Raw genomic sequence first — 17,441 nt, 5'->3', positions numbered from 1 at the left:
CACACTTTTTCCAATATCTATTACACGTACTGTCACACATTCGTAGACGAAATAATGGACGTCATTTTTGGATGACCTCTAATCGCTTTTCTAGCAACATGGCCACTAGATGATTATGATGTAAAATGGGCGGTAGATTTTTATGAATATCGTTCAAAGCGATACGTCTGTTTGTCTGTGATATATATATGTTATGCTCCACTCAAAATATTCCAGCTGTTTTTGCTACGTCAAAATTATTTTAGAAGCCAGAAAATGCCATTCCGATGCATATCGACTACCTTTCCATTAAAAAGATGAACAACATAACGGCCCGCTTTTTCTACCAAAAGAAGCAGTGCTGAAAAGTGTAACCTTTCACAGAAGGTTCCAATGATTGTTCCCTTCGATCATCCAATTGAATTCACTTTGTACTCTTGTAAATAGTTTTGTTTTGTAAATAGTTTTATATATACTTTATTTAATTTGTTAGTTGTTTGAATCTTTTTTGTTCAATTAAATTGAAATTGTGGTCATGAAATATTGCTGTGTGCGTTTGAAATGCAAGTATCAAATGCGGGAACACCAAACGCGGTAAGATTTTTTACAAGAAATGCGATGTCAAAGAAAGATTTTTCTTGCTAGCGGTGATTTATATTATCGTTGCTAGGTGTCCTTTAATTGTTTTGTGTTACCGCATTTGGAGGACGTTTAGTCAAGATTTGCATCTCAAATGCGAACAGTAATAAAAATAATTAAAGAAATCATAAACTGAATTTGGAATAAAAATAAATAAATCTAATGCTAGAATCCCAATCCCTTCCTACTCCTCTTTCCTTGGTGTCAGATGCCCTTTCTTCTTCTTCTTCTTGGCCTCGTCCTCATTGGGACAGAGCCTGCTTCTCAACTTAGTCTTCTTACAGTCATCTCTCCCTTACTAGATATTGAAGGGACCATCGACTTAGGGAGGTATCGAGTTACAGAACACAAAAGCAGTGCAACTGCGTTCAAAGGGACCATCGAGTTAGCCATGAAAACCAACTTTTACTATGTTTCTCTAACTCGATATCAAGATACGGACTATCGAGTTAGGGAGAGTTGACTGTATAAGCACTTCCACAGTTATTAACTGAGAGCTTTCTTTGAAAAGTTGCCATTTTCGCATTCGTGTGTCGTGTGGCAGGTACGATGATACTCTATGCCCAGGGCAGTCAAGGAAATTTCCATTATGAAAAGTTCCAGGACCGGCCAGGATTTGAACCCAGCCACCTTCATCATGGCTTTGCTTTGTAGCCGCGGACTTTAACCACTCGGCTAAGGAAGGCCCCAAGATGCCCTTTACAACCCTATTATAATTGGAATTCTGCTAAAGTAGCTAGTAGTTTCTTTTAACGATTATTTCCATCGTACAGTTACAGACAGTCTAGTGCCCACCTGAGACGAGACTCGCGGAGTCGGTTTTCTTTTTCTGCGATTGCTGAGTTTTTTCTTATTCCACTCGGTGTGTGCATCAATCTTGCGTGAGCCGTTCAAGCTTTCACGTGACCATCTCAGCAAAAAACAAGTGCGTTTGCATCACGCCGAAGCATATATGCTTATAAACGGCATTTTGAGTGAAATTTCATTTGACGTTTCGTGACAGCGGAATCTGGGCTGCATATGACGTTGATATTTTTCCTCTTCGCGAGTCTCTCTCAGGTGCCCACGTGAGTGAGAGACGAAACAACCCGACATTGAAGCCCTATGAGCCCTTTAGTGAAGTGCTGATTTAGCTCAACGTTTGTGCCACGTGAGTGAACCAAGTCGACAACCCGTAGAGTGCGTCGAAGTCGAAAGGCAGCAGCGTTTGCGCCAATCCGAGCTCACATTCAGCATTAGTTTCCACCATCTTCAACTCGTTATTCGACTGGTGCAAATAGCTTGGGAAGTGAGTCCGCCTTCAATTTCTCCCGGATAGACCCTGAGGAGCAAGTGGCAAATTATTTAGAATTTCCAATTAATAGAATAACCAACTTAAACCTCTAGAATACAACAATAATCTCTCCAATAAGTATCAAAAGTGCTCTTTTGGGTGCTGAAATGTAGCACTTTTCAGTACTGTTTTGGAATCGATCAGAGGTTCAATTTCTCCCGGATAGACCCTGAGGAGCAAGTGGCAAATCATTTAAAATTTCCAATTAATAGAATAACCAATTTAAACCTCTAGAATACAACAATAATCTCTCCAATAAGTATCAAAAGTGCTCTTTTGGGTGCTGAATTGTAGCACTTTTCAGTACTGTTTTGGAATCGATCAGAGGTTGAATAGGTCAATACATTATTCGATGCCCACCAGATTGAGATTTTGCACGGATGTCACGAAACATCGGCCTCGCTTGGTTGTTCCCTTTAGCGTTAAGGAGTGTTCATTTTATACAGTGGACACCTTGTGTATGACATATTCTCTAATATATCAATGAAATAGCAGTCGGTTTTCTGTATGTCGTTCAACTAATATTGTACGATGTTGTGGTAATGAAAAATCCACAAAATTAATTGAATTTTACATGAATAAGGAACAACGTTCCGAACGGTCGATTTTTGAAGAATATCTAAATAAATAATTATAAGAAATTGGCTGAAAAAATTGAAAATCTTTTATTTCTTTATTTTCAAAAAGAGCTTGTTTTCGGAGGCATGATTAAAGAAGCCTTCTGAGAAAAATCAAGTTAGTTTTGGATCAACAGTTCTACAGATATAATAAATAAAAATCACTTTCCTTGCCTGTTCAACAATAGGGTCCTAAAGCCCTGTCCCAATTTTAGCATCAAACGCTTAAGTTTAGGCCAAAACCACATGTTTACTCAATTTTCAAATGATTTTTTATTTGTTTAAGTCCAAAAAACATTTATTTTTTTATTTTTGAGATTTTGTCTCACCACTTGGTTTAAACTCAAATTTTGGGAATATTTTGTTTTCCGTGTCCGTTCCGAAATATCAGATAGGAACAACCTCAGTGTTAAAACTATAAGCCCTGTGGCATTTTTGTCGAAACAGTGAATGTCAAACATGATCACAAGTGTCAAGGTTCATATTTGGAAGTATTTTTAAATTTGAAGTTTAAAAATGTTATTGCCGTTATTTGAGCTAGAAAAATTGCTAAAGTAGTTGCAAGAACATGCTCTTTCGTATTATTAAATAAAAACAAGAATTCATTGAAAACATTTTAGGACCCTATTACTCAAAACAAGCATGTGTACCTTAATGATCAATCTCAGTGTCTTACTTTCCATAGTGGTTTCTACGCTCGTGTACATGCACGTTACATGTCACCAATACTACTTGAAGAGTGCTGGTGGAAAATATAAACAAAAATCAGCTGTTCCCAGCAAAATCAAACGGCAGCATTTTCCACCAGCAAATTAGCGCATGTGTTCGTGACACCGCTCGGCGAGAGCTCAATAGCCATTAATATAGTTACCTTAAATTTTAACATATATCACAGTCTCCTAAAAGATTCACTTTTCGGTGGCAAATGCAATGCTTCACAACGCCTACTTTCTACCTGAGAGAGAGGAGACAGCTGGCTTAGATTGCGAGCTCCGAAAAGTCACGGGAACCCAGGCCCATGACAACCACACTCTGGCAAATTAATTAACGAATTCCATAAATTTTCCCTTATGACGCATTGAAAAATCTATAAAAACCTATTTCATAAGGCTAATATGGATTTCATATCGGTAAAATAGTAGTCATAATTAAGAAAATAGTTAATTATAATGAACATTTACAAATTTCATTGCGCGCCTTATGATTTCCATTGCCGTCATTAGTCATTTTCTCAATGATACCATCTTTCATAAGGTTATGAGCCATTTTACGAAGCAGGTCAAATGACAGGAGACCTGGGATTTTTCAATCATCGTCGTCAGTTTTGGCGATGATGATGGTTGATGACTGTGCGCATTTCTAGCGTAGCTTTTCATCCAGGAGAAAACTTAAATGGCTAAATTTTTTTTAAATATTTCTGATCACAAAAGTGCCTTTTTATGTGCAATATGGGTAACAAAGAGGTAGCTGATACAATAACTAGGTGTAATGTTGCAGTAACGAACATTTTTGGATCTCATTTTTGTCATTTTCTCTATGTTATAAGCCATTTCGCGAGACGTTTCGGAACAGCTGATCGCCGCAACGGCGTCAATTGACAGGAGACCTGGGATTAAATCCAGCGTGATTTTCAACAACGCCTCATCTTACCAAACGAGGACATGGAGAAAATGACAAAAATGAGATCCAAAAATGTTCGTTACTGCAACATTACAAATTGGAAGCATTGTATTGGACGCTGATTGCGGATTTATGTACGGAAGCACCATCATTGCTTTAGAAAATGGCTGTAAATCGTGTAAAAATCGAATTTTTATCCTTCGTCGCGTCGCAGCTCAATATACATAAGTACTTTACTACATATTGTTATAAATAGAGTAGCAACACGACAAAGTAGGTGGAAATTCGATTTCCACACGTTACACGGGAAAAAATTATGTGGTAACAATTACTATTTTAGCTGACTACGCCCATTCTTGAAACTACCATGGAATTTCAGACCAATTTACTATGTTTACGGTACATCCCACCACATTACTGATAAATTTGACAGAAATAATTTACAACAATCTGATTTCGACAACAGACATGGTAAAATCAAGCGCATTTCTGGTCTGCTGAAAATTGCCGGTGCGAGCGCTTAAGTTAACCCCCTAAAATGGTAGTTTTAACCGCACAATTTTTTTGCGTGTAGGAAATCAGTTAGGGGAAGTGGTGGTAAAATGAACACCGTGCCTTTTACAAAAAAAAACAAATTTTAATTAATTTTTATCACGCCCGGACGATTTAGAGCATGAATCGAAGTATTGGGTTTGATACGGAGGTCAATAGACCATTTCCGTCAGACCTTACCCCCTATTTTTATATTTTTCTTCGAAAGACGATTATTTTTAATGATTATTGACGCTTTCAGATCTAATTTATATGCACTCCTGATTTTATTGTAAATTTTTGAAAATTCGAGAACTTACCACATTTTGAGTAGTGCGGCACAGTTGTTTCAACCCTGTGGGTAAACAAAGTGGAGATTTTCCCACAACTTTCAAAACCCCTGCGCTGAGTGTTTGTAGATATGACGAAATGTCAATGTCAAATCAAGCACACGAGACGACACGACAAAATGGAGAAATCTGAGGTCCGATGGGCAAGCTTCGTTGTAAATGAAGCCCATCCTTTACTATTGTACTTATAACAAACACTTTTACCGGAAGACGACTGCTAATAGACCGTTTTAAGCTTAGCAAGTGATGGAATTCTCCTTGGAAGCATTTCTGCAACGCTGCGGAACGTTTTCTACAAGAGGGCATATTGGCCGGTTTGTTTTGAAACGTCAAGAATTGGAGCGTTTGCAGATTTTTCGGGGAGACCTACGAAAGTGGTAAAATGGGGAAGTATGTATAATCCATTGGTCATATGGTTCCGGAACAGCTTGACGACATAAGCAGCAGATATCAAACGGTAGGGTAAACAGGTATAGGCCCCCCTAAGGAAAAACTGCTCTATCGCAGTGGCAAATCCATTACTTATACAGTTTTTGGTGTCAAAGTGTTATTTACTTAGTTAATCATGCTTTGCATGCAACTTTCTCTTGCCAGGTAGCTTCTAAAGCGAGTACAAGACGTTATCTGCAAACGGTCCAATTCTTGACGTTTCAAAACAAACCGGCCAATATGCCCCTCTTGTAGAAAACGTTCCGCAGCGTTGCAGAAATGCTTCCAAGGAGAATTCCATCACTTGCTAAGCTTAAAACGGTCTATTAGCAGTCGTCTTCCGGTAAAAGTTTTTGTTATAAGTACAATAGTAAAGGATGGGCTTCATTTACAACGAAGCTTGCCCATCGGACCTCAGATTTCTCCATTTTGTCGTGTCGTCTCGTGTGCTTGATTTGACATTGACATTTCGTCATATCTACAAACACTCAGCGCAGGGGTTTTGAAAGTTGTGGAAAAATCTCCACTTTGTTTACCCACAGGGTTGAAACAACTGTGCCGCACTACTCAAAATGTAATAAGTTCTCGAATTTTCAAAAATTTACAATAAAATCAGGAGTGCATATAAATTAGATCTGAAAGCGTCAATAATCATTAAAAATAATCGTCTTTCGAAGAAAAATATAAAAATAGGGGGTAAGGTCTGACGGAAATGGTCTATTGAAGTGTAAATATCAACGAAAACTAAGAATTAAGAAAATTAGGTTTGAAAATAAGAACTGACGTAACTTTTCGCTCGAAGGTCTTGAGGTTTTTCAGTGAGGAGATTATTGTTATGATATGATGTCAAATCTGATACATTTAAATATTTTTTCGAATGGGTTACAATCCTAAATAGATATATTTTTGGATGGGCAATGAAAATTTTCAAAAATATTTGTTTTGCTCACGTTTTTTGCATGATGTTCATTTTACCACCAATAGCTGTTCATTTTACCAACATAGTGCAGGTAAAAAGAACATTTTTTCGATCTCACACCGACAACGGCATCATCATAGCAACACCCAAGCCAAGCGCAAATTGAACCATTCAATTTTTGCCCATTGTTTGGTTCTTTTGCTTCATCGCATCGTCAGCCCAACGCAACGATAGGCAGCATCCAGTGCACTGCTGTGCGCACGGTTTAAATTGTTCGTCTCCGTACTGTGTCACCTATAAAAGGCGACAGTATTTTATATGCTCTGTATATAGTTTCTTTCCTTCCTCCGCCGAGTAGGCACGCTGCCTCTCGGTGGCAATAAAATTTCAATCAGTTTGAAAAGTACTTCGTTGTTTCTTCGTCGCCTGGACTCCATCCCTTCCACAACACAACGTAGGGCTCCATCTCCAATCAAACATTGGTGCCGTGACCAGGATTGGTCGCCAAGGAGCGACCACGAACCGACCAAGACCAGGATTGGCCGCCACGAAGCGACCACGGATCGACCAAACCCAGGAGTGATCGCACTGCCAACAGAACAACGGGATCCAAGACGGCGACAGAGACAAACGGACCTATAACTTCCTCCTTCCGGACCAGCGTGTCCACCTACGGATTAAACGAAAAGATCTCTGGACCAGCATTTCAAGCCATGGACTGGAGAAGCCTCCTCCGGACCGGCGTGTCCATCCTATAGCAAGAACTGATATCCTTCCGAGCTGGCGTGCTCTCCATCCAAAGTGGTACGTCCAAATATCACATCGGTAACCATCCAATTCTTCGAACCGGCGCGTTCTTCATCAGTGTCCAAATTCCAAACCGGCATGTTCATCTCCAAACCGCTACATCCATCCTCCGGACCGGCGCGTCCACTTTCGGGCTATGATGGCATCTAGTCCGACGACAAATCCATCTCCCAAATGGTCGAATCAATTGGCTGCTCCTTCCACCGGCGTTGTGGAAATTCCGAAGGTGTTCCTTCTCATCCGATTCGACCAACGGCCGCATCCGCTGGCACTCGGAAATTCTGGCCTTCAACTCGGCGAAGTCAGGCCAAGTTGTTGCTCGAGACAACAAGAATCTTCCATCGACCAGCCCCAGTGATATCATCCCAATCCACCAAACTACCCGGACTATCAAACAAATCCAATCAACCCAATTCGAACGGACCGCAACGTGAACGAATATCATCCATGCTACCTACAGCAGTCATCCAACGATCATCGTTTCAACGGCAGGCATCGATCGAGCAAGGCAAAATAAAAAAACGAATTTTCAATTTCGTTTTGAGGCGCCAGGATGTTCGATCTCACACCGACAACGGCATCATCATAGCAGCACCCAAGCCAAGCGCAAATTGAACCATTCAATTTTTGCCCATTGTTTGGTTCTTTTGCTTCATCGCATCGTCAACCCAACGCATCGATAGGCAGCATCCAGTGCACTGCTGTGCGCACGGTTTAAATTGTTCGTCTCCGTACCGTGTCACCTATAAAAGGCGACAGTATTTTATATGCTCTGTATATAGTTTCTTTCCTTCCCCACCGAGTAGGCACGCTGCCTCTCGGTGACAATAAAATTTCAATCAGTTTGAAAACTACTTCGTTTTTTCTTCGTCGCCTGGACTCCATCCCTTCCACAACACAACGTAGGGCTCCATCTCCAATCAAACAACATTTGAATCGTTTTTTGCTAGCGATAAAAATATGTCAAAATTCAGCTATTTCAGTTTGAACTCGTGTCGCTGCTTTAGATTACATCCCTACTTTTGATGTGGTGCGATAGAACTACAGAATTTCCTCGTTTTTCTATTACAAACAAGATGATTTCCTTAAGGTGTTCATTTTACCACCCCTTCCCCTACCTAATATTAAGTAGATGATCACATAGGAAATTCTGTAAATATTCAGAATAAAATGTATTGTCCACGAGGTATAAAAAACGAACTGTGGAATAATAATTAGTGTCATAAAAACTAATGTAGTTTATACTGCTAATAGAAGAAATTCTTAAATTATCATTTCAATTTTCATAATGCTGTTTTATGAAACAAGCAAGACACCCCATTGGCATGATTCAGATCAATTCATAAGGTGAATCAATGAAATACTTACCGATTTTTTGAGGCAAATAAACATAAGGGAAAATAATGGATATTCATAGTATTTTTGCCTGATACAAAGATACAAAGGGCAGTTGTTAATTCCACCTATCGTTTGTCTGGTGAGTTGCAAGCTTGGTGGCAATGATGATGTCGCGCTACACGATAAGTGTTCATCTGCAACAACCAGACAGCTCACCAATCCACGGGCCCATAGGCTAGGAGAAGTGGATGAACAAGGATGAATCTGTCATTCAAATACTTGTCAAATTTCATACAAAATCTACTTTTTCTCGACGATAAGTTCATCCCTCATTCATGCTAGGTGAACCACTTCCCCTAGCCTATAGGCTAGGAGAAGTGGATGAACAAGGATGAATCTGTCCTTCAAATACTTGTCAAATTTCATACAAAATCTACTTTTTCTCAGCGATAAGTTCATCCCTCATTCATGCTAGGTGAACCACTTCCCCTAACCTATTCACAAATTTCATAACGCTAGAGGGGGTGGGTGGGCGTCCTAGCGATGTTACGGCCCATACAAAAATTGAATAACATTCATACAAAAAGCGTTACAAGGGGGTGGGTGGGTACCCAAAATGGCCAATTTTAGCGTTATGAAATAAATGAATGAACCCCACCCCGAGGTGGATCGTGCTGAGTTGTTGAGTTGAAGGAGAGCGAAAGAAGGGAAGGCACAAAAGTCTGATTTGACAGCTCTGCAGAAAGCGCGCGCGCACGGAAAGAGCGCCAGTTCGGCTCGATTCGTAATGATCGATTATTATTATTATTATTCCGCTATTGGATATTCTAGGGTTTGGTTGATCGATGTAAAAGTTTGTTTTAAAAGCAGCTTCACTTATTTTACATGTTATGTTTTAGTTATAGTTAGTACATAAACAAAAGGGGAAGAACGTTTATGCTGGTTGTGCATTACGAAAAAATCTCTTAACTTAAAGCAATGCTCGTCGTTGGTTCTTGTGGAAGGATCAATATGTTCGGCTTAACGAATCTTATTTTAAATATCGAATAACATTACATGCAATTGAACAAGTATGTGATTACAATAGACTTTTGATATTTTCAATTCTGAACCACCGCAAAAAAAAATTGGGAATCAAAATTCTCCTAAGAGGGATGATGTGGTGGAGGCTCATTCTAATTAATATTGTCGTTCAATTATGGGGATTAATTAAATTGTTATTGTTCTATACATACTTATTTATTATAATTACTTGTAAATATTGTTACAACTCAATTTAAGTTTTTGTATATCAAATAGCAAACATAGATATGATCGGTGTTCAGACAGACTGAACCAAGTGTTGTTTTATTCGAGTAAGAAAAATGTACCCCAAACATGTGAAACAAAATAACATGGAAGATTTAAAATTGATGGAGTTCTTTACGTATCCTTAGGGCTCCAAAATTCATCTAGTCTGGTCTGTCTAAACACCGACCATATGATCCTCGAAAACTCATGAGAATGGTATTTTACTCTTTGAACTGTTATTTAATTTGGATGTGCTTAAAAGATTTATGATTTGAATTTAATATTGATGTTACGAGCTGTGTCTGCAGTGAAACTTAATGCTACACAAGAAATATATTTGAATCAAAGTATTTTCATTTATAAATCATATAAAAATATATTGTTCCAGAAACTACTCTAGAAATCTTTAGGAGCTTCTCCCGGGATTCTTCCTTAAATCACTCATGAATCCTTCAAATCTTCGCTAGGATAGTTCTGAAAATCTTGAGATTATTTCTGAATTTTCTTCCAGATATCGCTTTGGGATTCATCCAAAAAAAAGTTTACCATTCCGGTATTACTTCTGAGATTTTTTCGGATATCCCTTTGCGATTCTTCTGGACATCTTTTTGGATTTTTTTTTGCAAAACTCTGTATGTGATTTTCCGTGTATCTCCTTAAGGATTACTTTTGGAATCCAGGAAATTGATTTTTTTTAAATTCTTGAAAATTTTTTTAGAAATACTATGGAAGATTTTACCAAAAATCCTGATGCAATTTTTTTTATATATTTTTAGAGGATTTTATCGAAAAGTGTACTACTCTAGAATTTCTTCGAGAATTCCTCCGAAAATAACTAGATTTTTTCCGGAAATACTTCTGGTATTCTTATCAGAATGCTTCTGGTATTCTTCCGGAAATCACATGAGATGCTTTCGGAAATCTTTTTAGAATACTTTCGACAATTTTTCTGAAATTCTTCTAGAAATTCCACTGAGATTTTTACGTCAATGTCTTTGAAATACTTCTGGGACTCTTCCAAAAACTCTATTGGAATTTTTCGGATATCTTTCTATTCTTTCGGAAAACCTTCTGGCATTCTTTCGAAAATCTTTCTGTGGATCCTTCAAATCCTTCGTGCTAGATTTTTTGAGGATTCATGCAGAAATTTTTCCCAAATTACCTCTAGGATCCAGGAGCATACTGATTTTTTCATTAAACTCTCTATTATTTCGAGTATCTCCCTAGCGTTCTTTCGAATTTTTTTCTGAAATACCCCCAGATTTTTTTCTGTTATCCTGCTGGAAGGCTTCAAAATATCTTTCAAAGATGCTTCCAGAAATTTTTCAATAAATTTTGCTGGGATTGTGCCGTAAAACCTGCACTGCCCTTAATACCATGGAGAGTCATCAAATGACAAATACTTTCGATCAACTTAATCATCAATCAATCAGTAAGTTGATCGAAAGTATTTGTCAATTGATGACTCTCCATGGTATTAACTCCAATTTGTCAAAAATGTCGAATGTGACTGTTTTGCAGTTATGGACAGTGCAGAGATTCATCCAAAAATACGACTGTCATTCTTCCGGATATCATTCAAGAATTCTACCGGAAGTTTTCGTTAGATTCAACCGTAGATCGTTCTGGTATTTTTTCATAAATTCCATTGAGATTCTTTGAATTCTTAAAAATATCCTTCTGAAAAATTTTCTGGGAATTGGTTAGGGATTAGGGTAAGTCTTCCCTTAGTTGTGGGTGTTCCTATAGTTGCGGTAGTGCCATTTTCACTGATTATTTTCCATAAACCACAGAACCGACACTGCCAATCGACGTATTGGCTTGTTGATACACCAAAATAGTTGAAAAGAGCGTTCAAATTGCTTTAAAACTGATGCAATATCACTAAAATTGCTAAAACTTTACTTGCTTGTACCAATAGTTGTGGTAAAGTGTTCCTATACTGGAGGATTCCATAAGAAAACAACGGATACCGCAACTATAGGAACACAAATTAAAAATTTACCTCAACTAATGGAACAGTGTATCAATAGTGGAGGTATTATTTTTCACTGACATGCCGTATATTACTGCGATGAAATCATTTTCCTCATTAAGTCAATGGTCGTTACTTCCCGTTACAAAATTAACATGTACGTTAATTGCGCATCTTGAATTTGGGCGTTTAAATGAAGTTCAATCGTTCTTAGTACTTCCACTATAAGCCGTTTTACGAGACGTTTCGGAACAGCTGATCGCCGAAACGGCGTCAATTGACAGGAGACCTGGGATTAAATCCAGCGTGATTTTTAACAACGCCTCATCTTACCAAACGAGGACATGAAGAAAATGACAAAAAAGAGATACAAAAATGTTTGTTACTGCAACTTTACACCTAGTTATTGTATCAGCCACCTCTTTTTCACCTATATTTCACATAAAAAGGCATTTTTGTGATCAGAAATATTTTAATATTTTTTCTCCATTTAAGTTTTCGCCTGTATGAAAAGCTACGCTTGAAATGCTCACAGTCATCAACCATCATCATCGCCATAACTGACGACGATGATTGAAAAATCCCAGGTCTCCTGTCATTTGACCGGCTTCGTAAAATGGCTCATGAGCCATTTTACGCAGCTGGTCAAATGACAGGAGGCCTGGGAGAGATCAATCATCGTCATCAGTTTTTGCGATGATGATGGTTGATGACTGTGCGCATTTCTAGCGTAGCTTTTCATCCAGGCGAAAACATAAATGGAGAAAAATTTTAAAAATATTTCTGATCACAAAAGTGCCTTTTTATGTGCAATAAGGGTAACAAAGATGTAGCTGATACATTAACTAGGTGTAATATTGCAGTAACGAACATTATTGGATCTCTTTTTTGTCATATTTTCCATGTCCCTGTTTGGTAAAATAAGGCGTTGTTAAAAATCACGTTGGATTTAATCCCAGGTCTCCTATCAATTGACGCAGTTGCGCAATCAGCTGTTCCGAATCGTCTCGTAAAATGGCTTATTGGTACATCTACCCTATAGAAGGATTTCCGGAAGAATTCCAGGTCGATTTACAGAAGAATCACTTCTGTATGAAGGATTTTCGTAAATATCAGAAATAATCCCATGAGAATTCTAAATCCAAATTACAGTGATATATAAAAGAGTCCCAGAAGTTATTTCCCAAGAATCCATGAAAGATTTAAAGAAAATTAACAGACATCCAGAAGATTTCATGAATATTTTCTAGAATAATTCCGATGTCCAGATGAACTGCAGAAAGATTCACGGAATAATTTCAAAAGGAATTTCCGGAACCATTTGAAAGTAACTTTTAGAAGATTCTCAGAAAAAAAAAATCAGTAATCAAAGTAATCGAAGAAATCTCATAACTTCAAGCAATGCTCGTTGGTTCATGTCGAAGGATCAACATGTTTGGCTTAACGAATCTTAGTTTAAATATTATATAATATTTAAATAAACTAGTATGTGATTACAATTCTGAATCACCGCAAAAAAAAAAAAATTGAGATTCGAAATCCTTCTGAGAGGGATGATGTGGTAGATGCACATTCTGATTAAAATTGTCGTTCAATTATGACGATAAATTAAAATTGTTACTGTTCCATGCATTCTTATTTATTATAATTACTTGTAAATATAGATACAACATATTTAAAAGACATTGGTCCAGAAATTACTCTAGAATTCTTTGGAATTTCCCCCCTGGGATTCTCCTTAAATCACTTATGAATCCTTCAAAACCTCTCTGGGATTGTTCTGGAAATCATGAGATTATTTCTGATTTTTCTCTAAGTTCTTCTGAAAATCACAAAATACTTCCAGATATCGCTTTTGGATTCATCTAAAAAAATCGTTATTATTCCGATACTATTTCTGAGATTCTTTCGGATATCCTTTGTGATTGTTCTGGACATCTTATTGGAATATTTGCATAAATCTGTATGTGAGTTTGCGTTTATCTCCTTAAGGATTACTTTTGAAATCCTGGAAATTAAATTCGAATCAAAATTCACGAAGATTCTTTCGGAAATTCAGTGGAAAATTCTACCAAAAATCCTAATGCAATTCTTCTTGATATTTTTGAGGATTTTGCAAAAAAAATGTACTACGACTCTACTAGAAATTCTTCTCGGATTATTATGAGAATACCTCTGGTATTCTTCCGGAAATCACCTGGGATGCTTTCGGAATCCTTTTAGAATACTTTCTGTTGGGAGAAAGGTAGTGCCCGACCCTTTGTAGTCGAGCGAATTAAATAGAAGTGTGCTGCCCCTTGGCTGACAAAATTGGCACGCAGACTGTTTGTTGTTGCTGTGTATTCAGGTTGAAAAAAAAGCGTCTTGTAAAATTATTAATCAATGCGTTAAATATATTATCCTAGTTTTATCAGAGTTAATGGAGTCTTCTTTCAATCACGCGAAAATCCCGTAGTAGGTTTTGGTTGACTGTCGGGTGTTGTTTTGAGTTTAAACAGGTTATGGCCCCAGAGTAAGGAAGAAGATCCTGTGAAGATTTATGAATTGAGTGCGTTTAGAACTTGAGTAGACAAAGCTGGCATAGGGTGCTCTAGGAAAGTTGAAGTAGCGTGAAAGTCTTAGTGAATTTTGTGTATTTGAAAGTGTTAAAATGGCCGAAGCAAAGGCAGTTGTTGATCGGCTGAAAGACAGTAATTGGGCCAGCTGAAAGTTCAGAATAGAATTATTACTCGTGAAAGACGGATTGTGGGACACAGTAAATAATCCCAAACCGGAACATGCTGGTGCTTCTTGGCTTGCAAAGGATGCGTCTGCTCGAGCTGTGATTGGGATTGCTCTTGATGTTAGCCAGTTAGCACATGTTCTTGGAGCGACCACGGCAAATGAAATGTGGATCCAGTTGCAAGGGTATCATACATATACTGAGGAAGTTGTGTTCGTTGCGATTGTCGGAAGGGGGCGATATGTCGAAGTATTTGACGGAGATGGCGGGATTGGTGCATAAGCTACTCGATATGAGTGAGAAGCTGGCGAAGTACTGGATCGTGGCAATGCTGTTATCGAGTTTGCCCGAATCCTATAATCCACTGATCACGACGCTGGAGGGTCGAGCGGAAAATGAATTGAAGCTCGACTATGTAAAAGGTAAGCTACTAGATGAATGGAGACGGAGATGCGAGATGAGTGAGAACTTCGACGATTGTAATGATAAAGCGTTGAATATTGGAATCCAGCGAGGAAGAGGGCCACAAGAAGCAAGAAGTTTTAATCGCGAATGTTTTTATTGTCATGAAGAAGGACACTTCCGGCGAGATTGTCCGAAATTGGCTGCAAGCAGACGAAATGCTGAGGAAAGGTGGAGAATGGAAAATGACGAACGTGGAAATGAACGTGGTACAATAGGAAATGGTTCACGCAATGTGTGTTTCCCATTGCTGGATGATTTGGACGAATCGGGTGGATGGCTGATTGATAGTGGCAGTACGGCACATATGACAGGAGAGATTGGGCGATTGAATAATGTAGTACAATGTGCGAGAAACGTTTCCCTTGCTGACGGAAAGGAGATGTTGGTAAGAGCTACCGGAACCAGTGAGTTTTTGAAGTATGGAGCGAATGGCGAAACTATCCATGTAAAGTTGAAAAATGTTTTCTACGTTCCTGGGCTGACGACTAATGTGATTTCGGTAAGCCGTATGGTTGATGCAAAATATGATGTTTGTTTTGGATCAACATCATGTACGATTTTCAAAGAAACTGAAGAAGTTATGGTTGCCAAACGTCGAAGTGGAAGATTTTGGATTCAGGAGGAGATTTAAGGCTTTGTAGTTTGATTCAGGAGGAGTTAGAGGAAGGAGTCGACACTAAGGAGGAGTGTTGGGAGAAAGGTAGTGTCCGACCCCTTGTAGTCGAGCGAATTAAATAGAAGTGTGCTGCCCCTTGGCTGACAAAATTGGCGCGCAGACTGTTTGTTGTTGCTGTGTATTCAGGTTGAAGAAAAAGCGTCTCGTGTAATTATTAATCAATGCGTTAAACATATTATCCTAGTTAATGGTGTCTTCTTTCAATCACGCGAAAATCCCGTAGTAGGTTTTGGTTGACTGTCGGGTGTTGTTTTGAGTTTCAACACTTTCGAGGATGCTTCCGAAAATCTTTCTGAAATTATTTTAGAAATGCCACTGAGATTTTGACGTCAATATTCTTGAAATTTTTCTGGGACTCTTGCAAAAATCCTGTAGAAAATCTTCCGGATATCTTTCTAGCATTCTTTCGGAAAGCTTTCTGGGATTCTTTCAAAAATTTTTCTGAGGATTCCTGAATTTTTCAAGAAAACTATGTTATTCTTTCGAGTATCTCTCTAGGATTCTTTCGGAATTTCTTCTGAAATACTCCCAGATTTTTTTCTGTTATCCTGCTAAAGGTCTTCAAAACATCTTTCGAAGATTCTTCCAGAAATTTTACTGGAATTTTTCAAGAAATTCTGCTGGGATTCTTCTGTAAAACCTGCTCAGATTCATCCGGAAATACGACTGGAATTTTGCTTGAATTATAAGCTTTCAAGAATTCTACCGGAAATTTTCGTGAGATTCAACCTTAAATCGTTCTGTTATTTTTCCAGAAATTAAATTGAGATTCTCAGGGGAAAATATCCTTCTGAAAATTCTTCTAGAAATTGCTTTGGAATTAAAGGAGGATTTCCGGAAGAATCCCAGGTCGATTTACAGAAGAACCACAGAGAAATCACTAAAATATTATCAGGAAGATTTCTAAAGGTATTATTTTAACGATTCTCGTTAATATCTGAAACAATCTCTGGAGAATTCCGAATGGATTTTGAATGTTTTTTACAGTGATATCCAAAAGAATCCCAGAAGATATTTTGCAAGAATCCCTGGAAGATTCAAAGAAAAGTCACAGACATCCAGAATATTTCATGAATATTTTCCAGAATAATTCCGATGTCCTGAAGAACTCCAGAAAGATTTACGGAATAATTTCAAATGGAATTTCCGGAACCATTTAAAAGTCATTTTCAAAAGATACTCAGAAAAAAAAATAAGTTATCAAAGAATCTCATAGGTATTTTTTTAAAGTTCCAGTGGCTGTCCGGTAGTTTTCATGAAAGATTTCCATTTGAACTCAAAGGGGATTTTCAGAAGTTTCCGCCAAGGATTTAGGAAAGTTTCCTCAGAAAATCGCTGATAAATCACGAAAAAAAAAATCAAAAACACATCCTTATAAATTTACAGAAAAATCACCGTGTTTTTCTCAAAGAATCTTAGAAAAAAAATTCTAAAGAATCACGAAGGAATTTTCGGAAAAATTCTGGATATACAAAATTATTTCAGGCAGAAACAATAAATCAAAAAAATCAATAACAATAAATGTGTAAGAATATTAGAAGGATTTCTTTAAGAATATATGAAGGATTTACAAACAATTTCAGACGAATTTTTGGATGATTTCCATAAATAAAGATATAAAAAAATCCCCGATTTAAAAAAAATCCGACATCTTTTCGAAAGTATTCCACAGGATTTTCAAAAGTATTCCACAGGGATTTCTGGGAGAATTCCATTGGGATTAACAAAAGAATCCCAGAGGAATTTTCGTA

General features: G+C 37.8%; 1 protein-coding gene across 2 annotated transcripts in view; it reads right to left on the bottom strand.

Annotated features, from left to right (window-relative positions):
• Positions 1–17,441, bottom strand: part of LOC110678344 (myosin heavy chain, muscle-like) — a 285,969-nt gene that overhangs the window by 77,197 nt on the left and 191,331 nt on the right. The gene's annotated exons all lie outside the window — the stretch shown is intronic.

This window comes from Aedes aegypti, chromosome 1 (assembly GCF_002204515.2).
Source record: "Aedes aegypti strain LVP_AGWG chromosome 1, AaegL5.0 Primary Assembly, whole genome shotgun sequence".
NCBI lineage: Eukaryota > Metazoa > Arthropoda > Insecta > Diptera > Culicidae > Aedes > Aedes aegypti.
The sequence above is the reverse complement of the archived record's forward strand: the minus strand, read 5'-3'. Positions and strand labels throughout refer to the sequence as shown.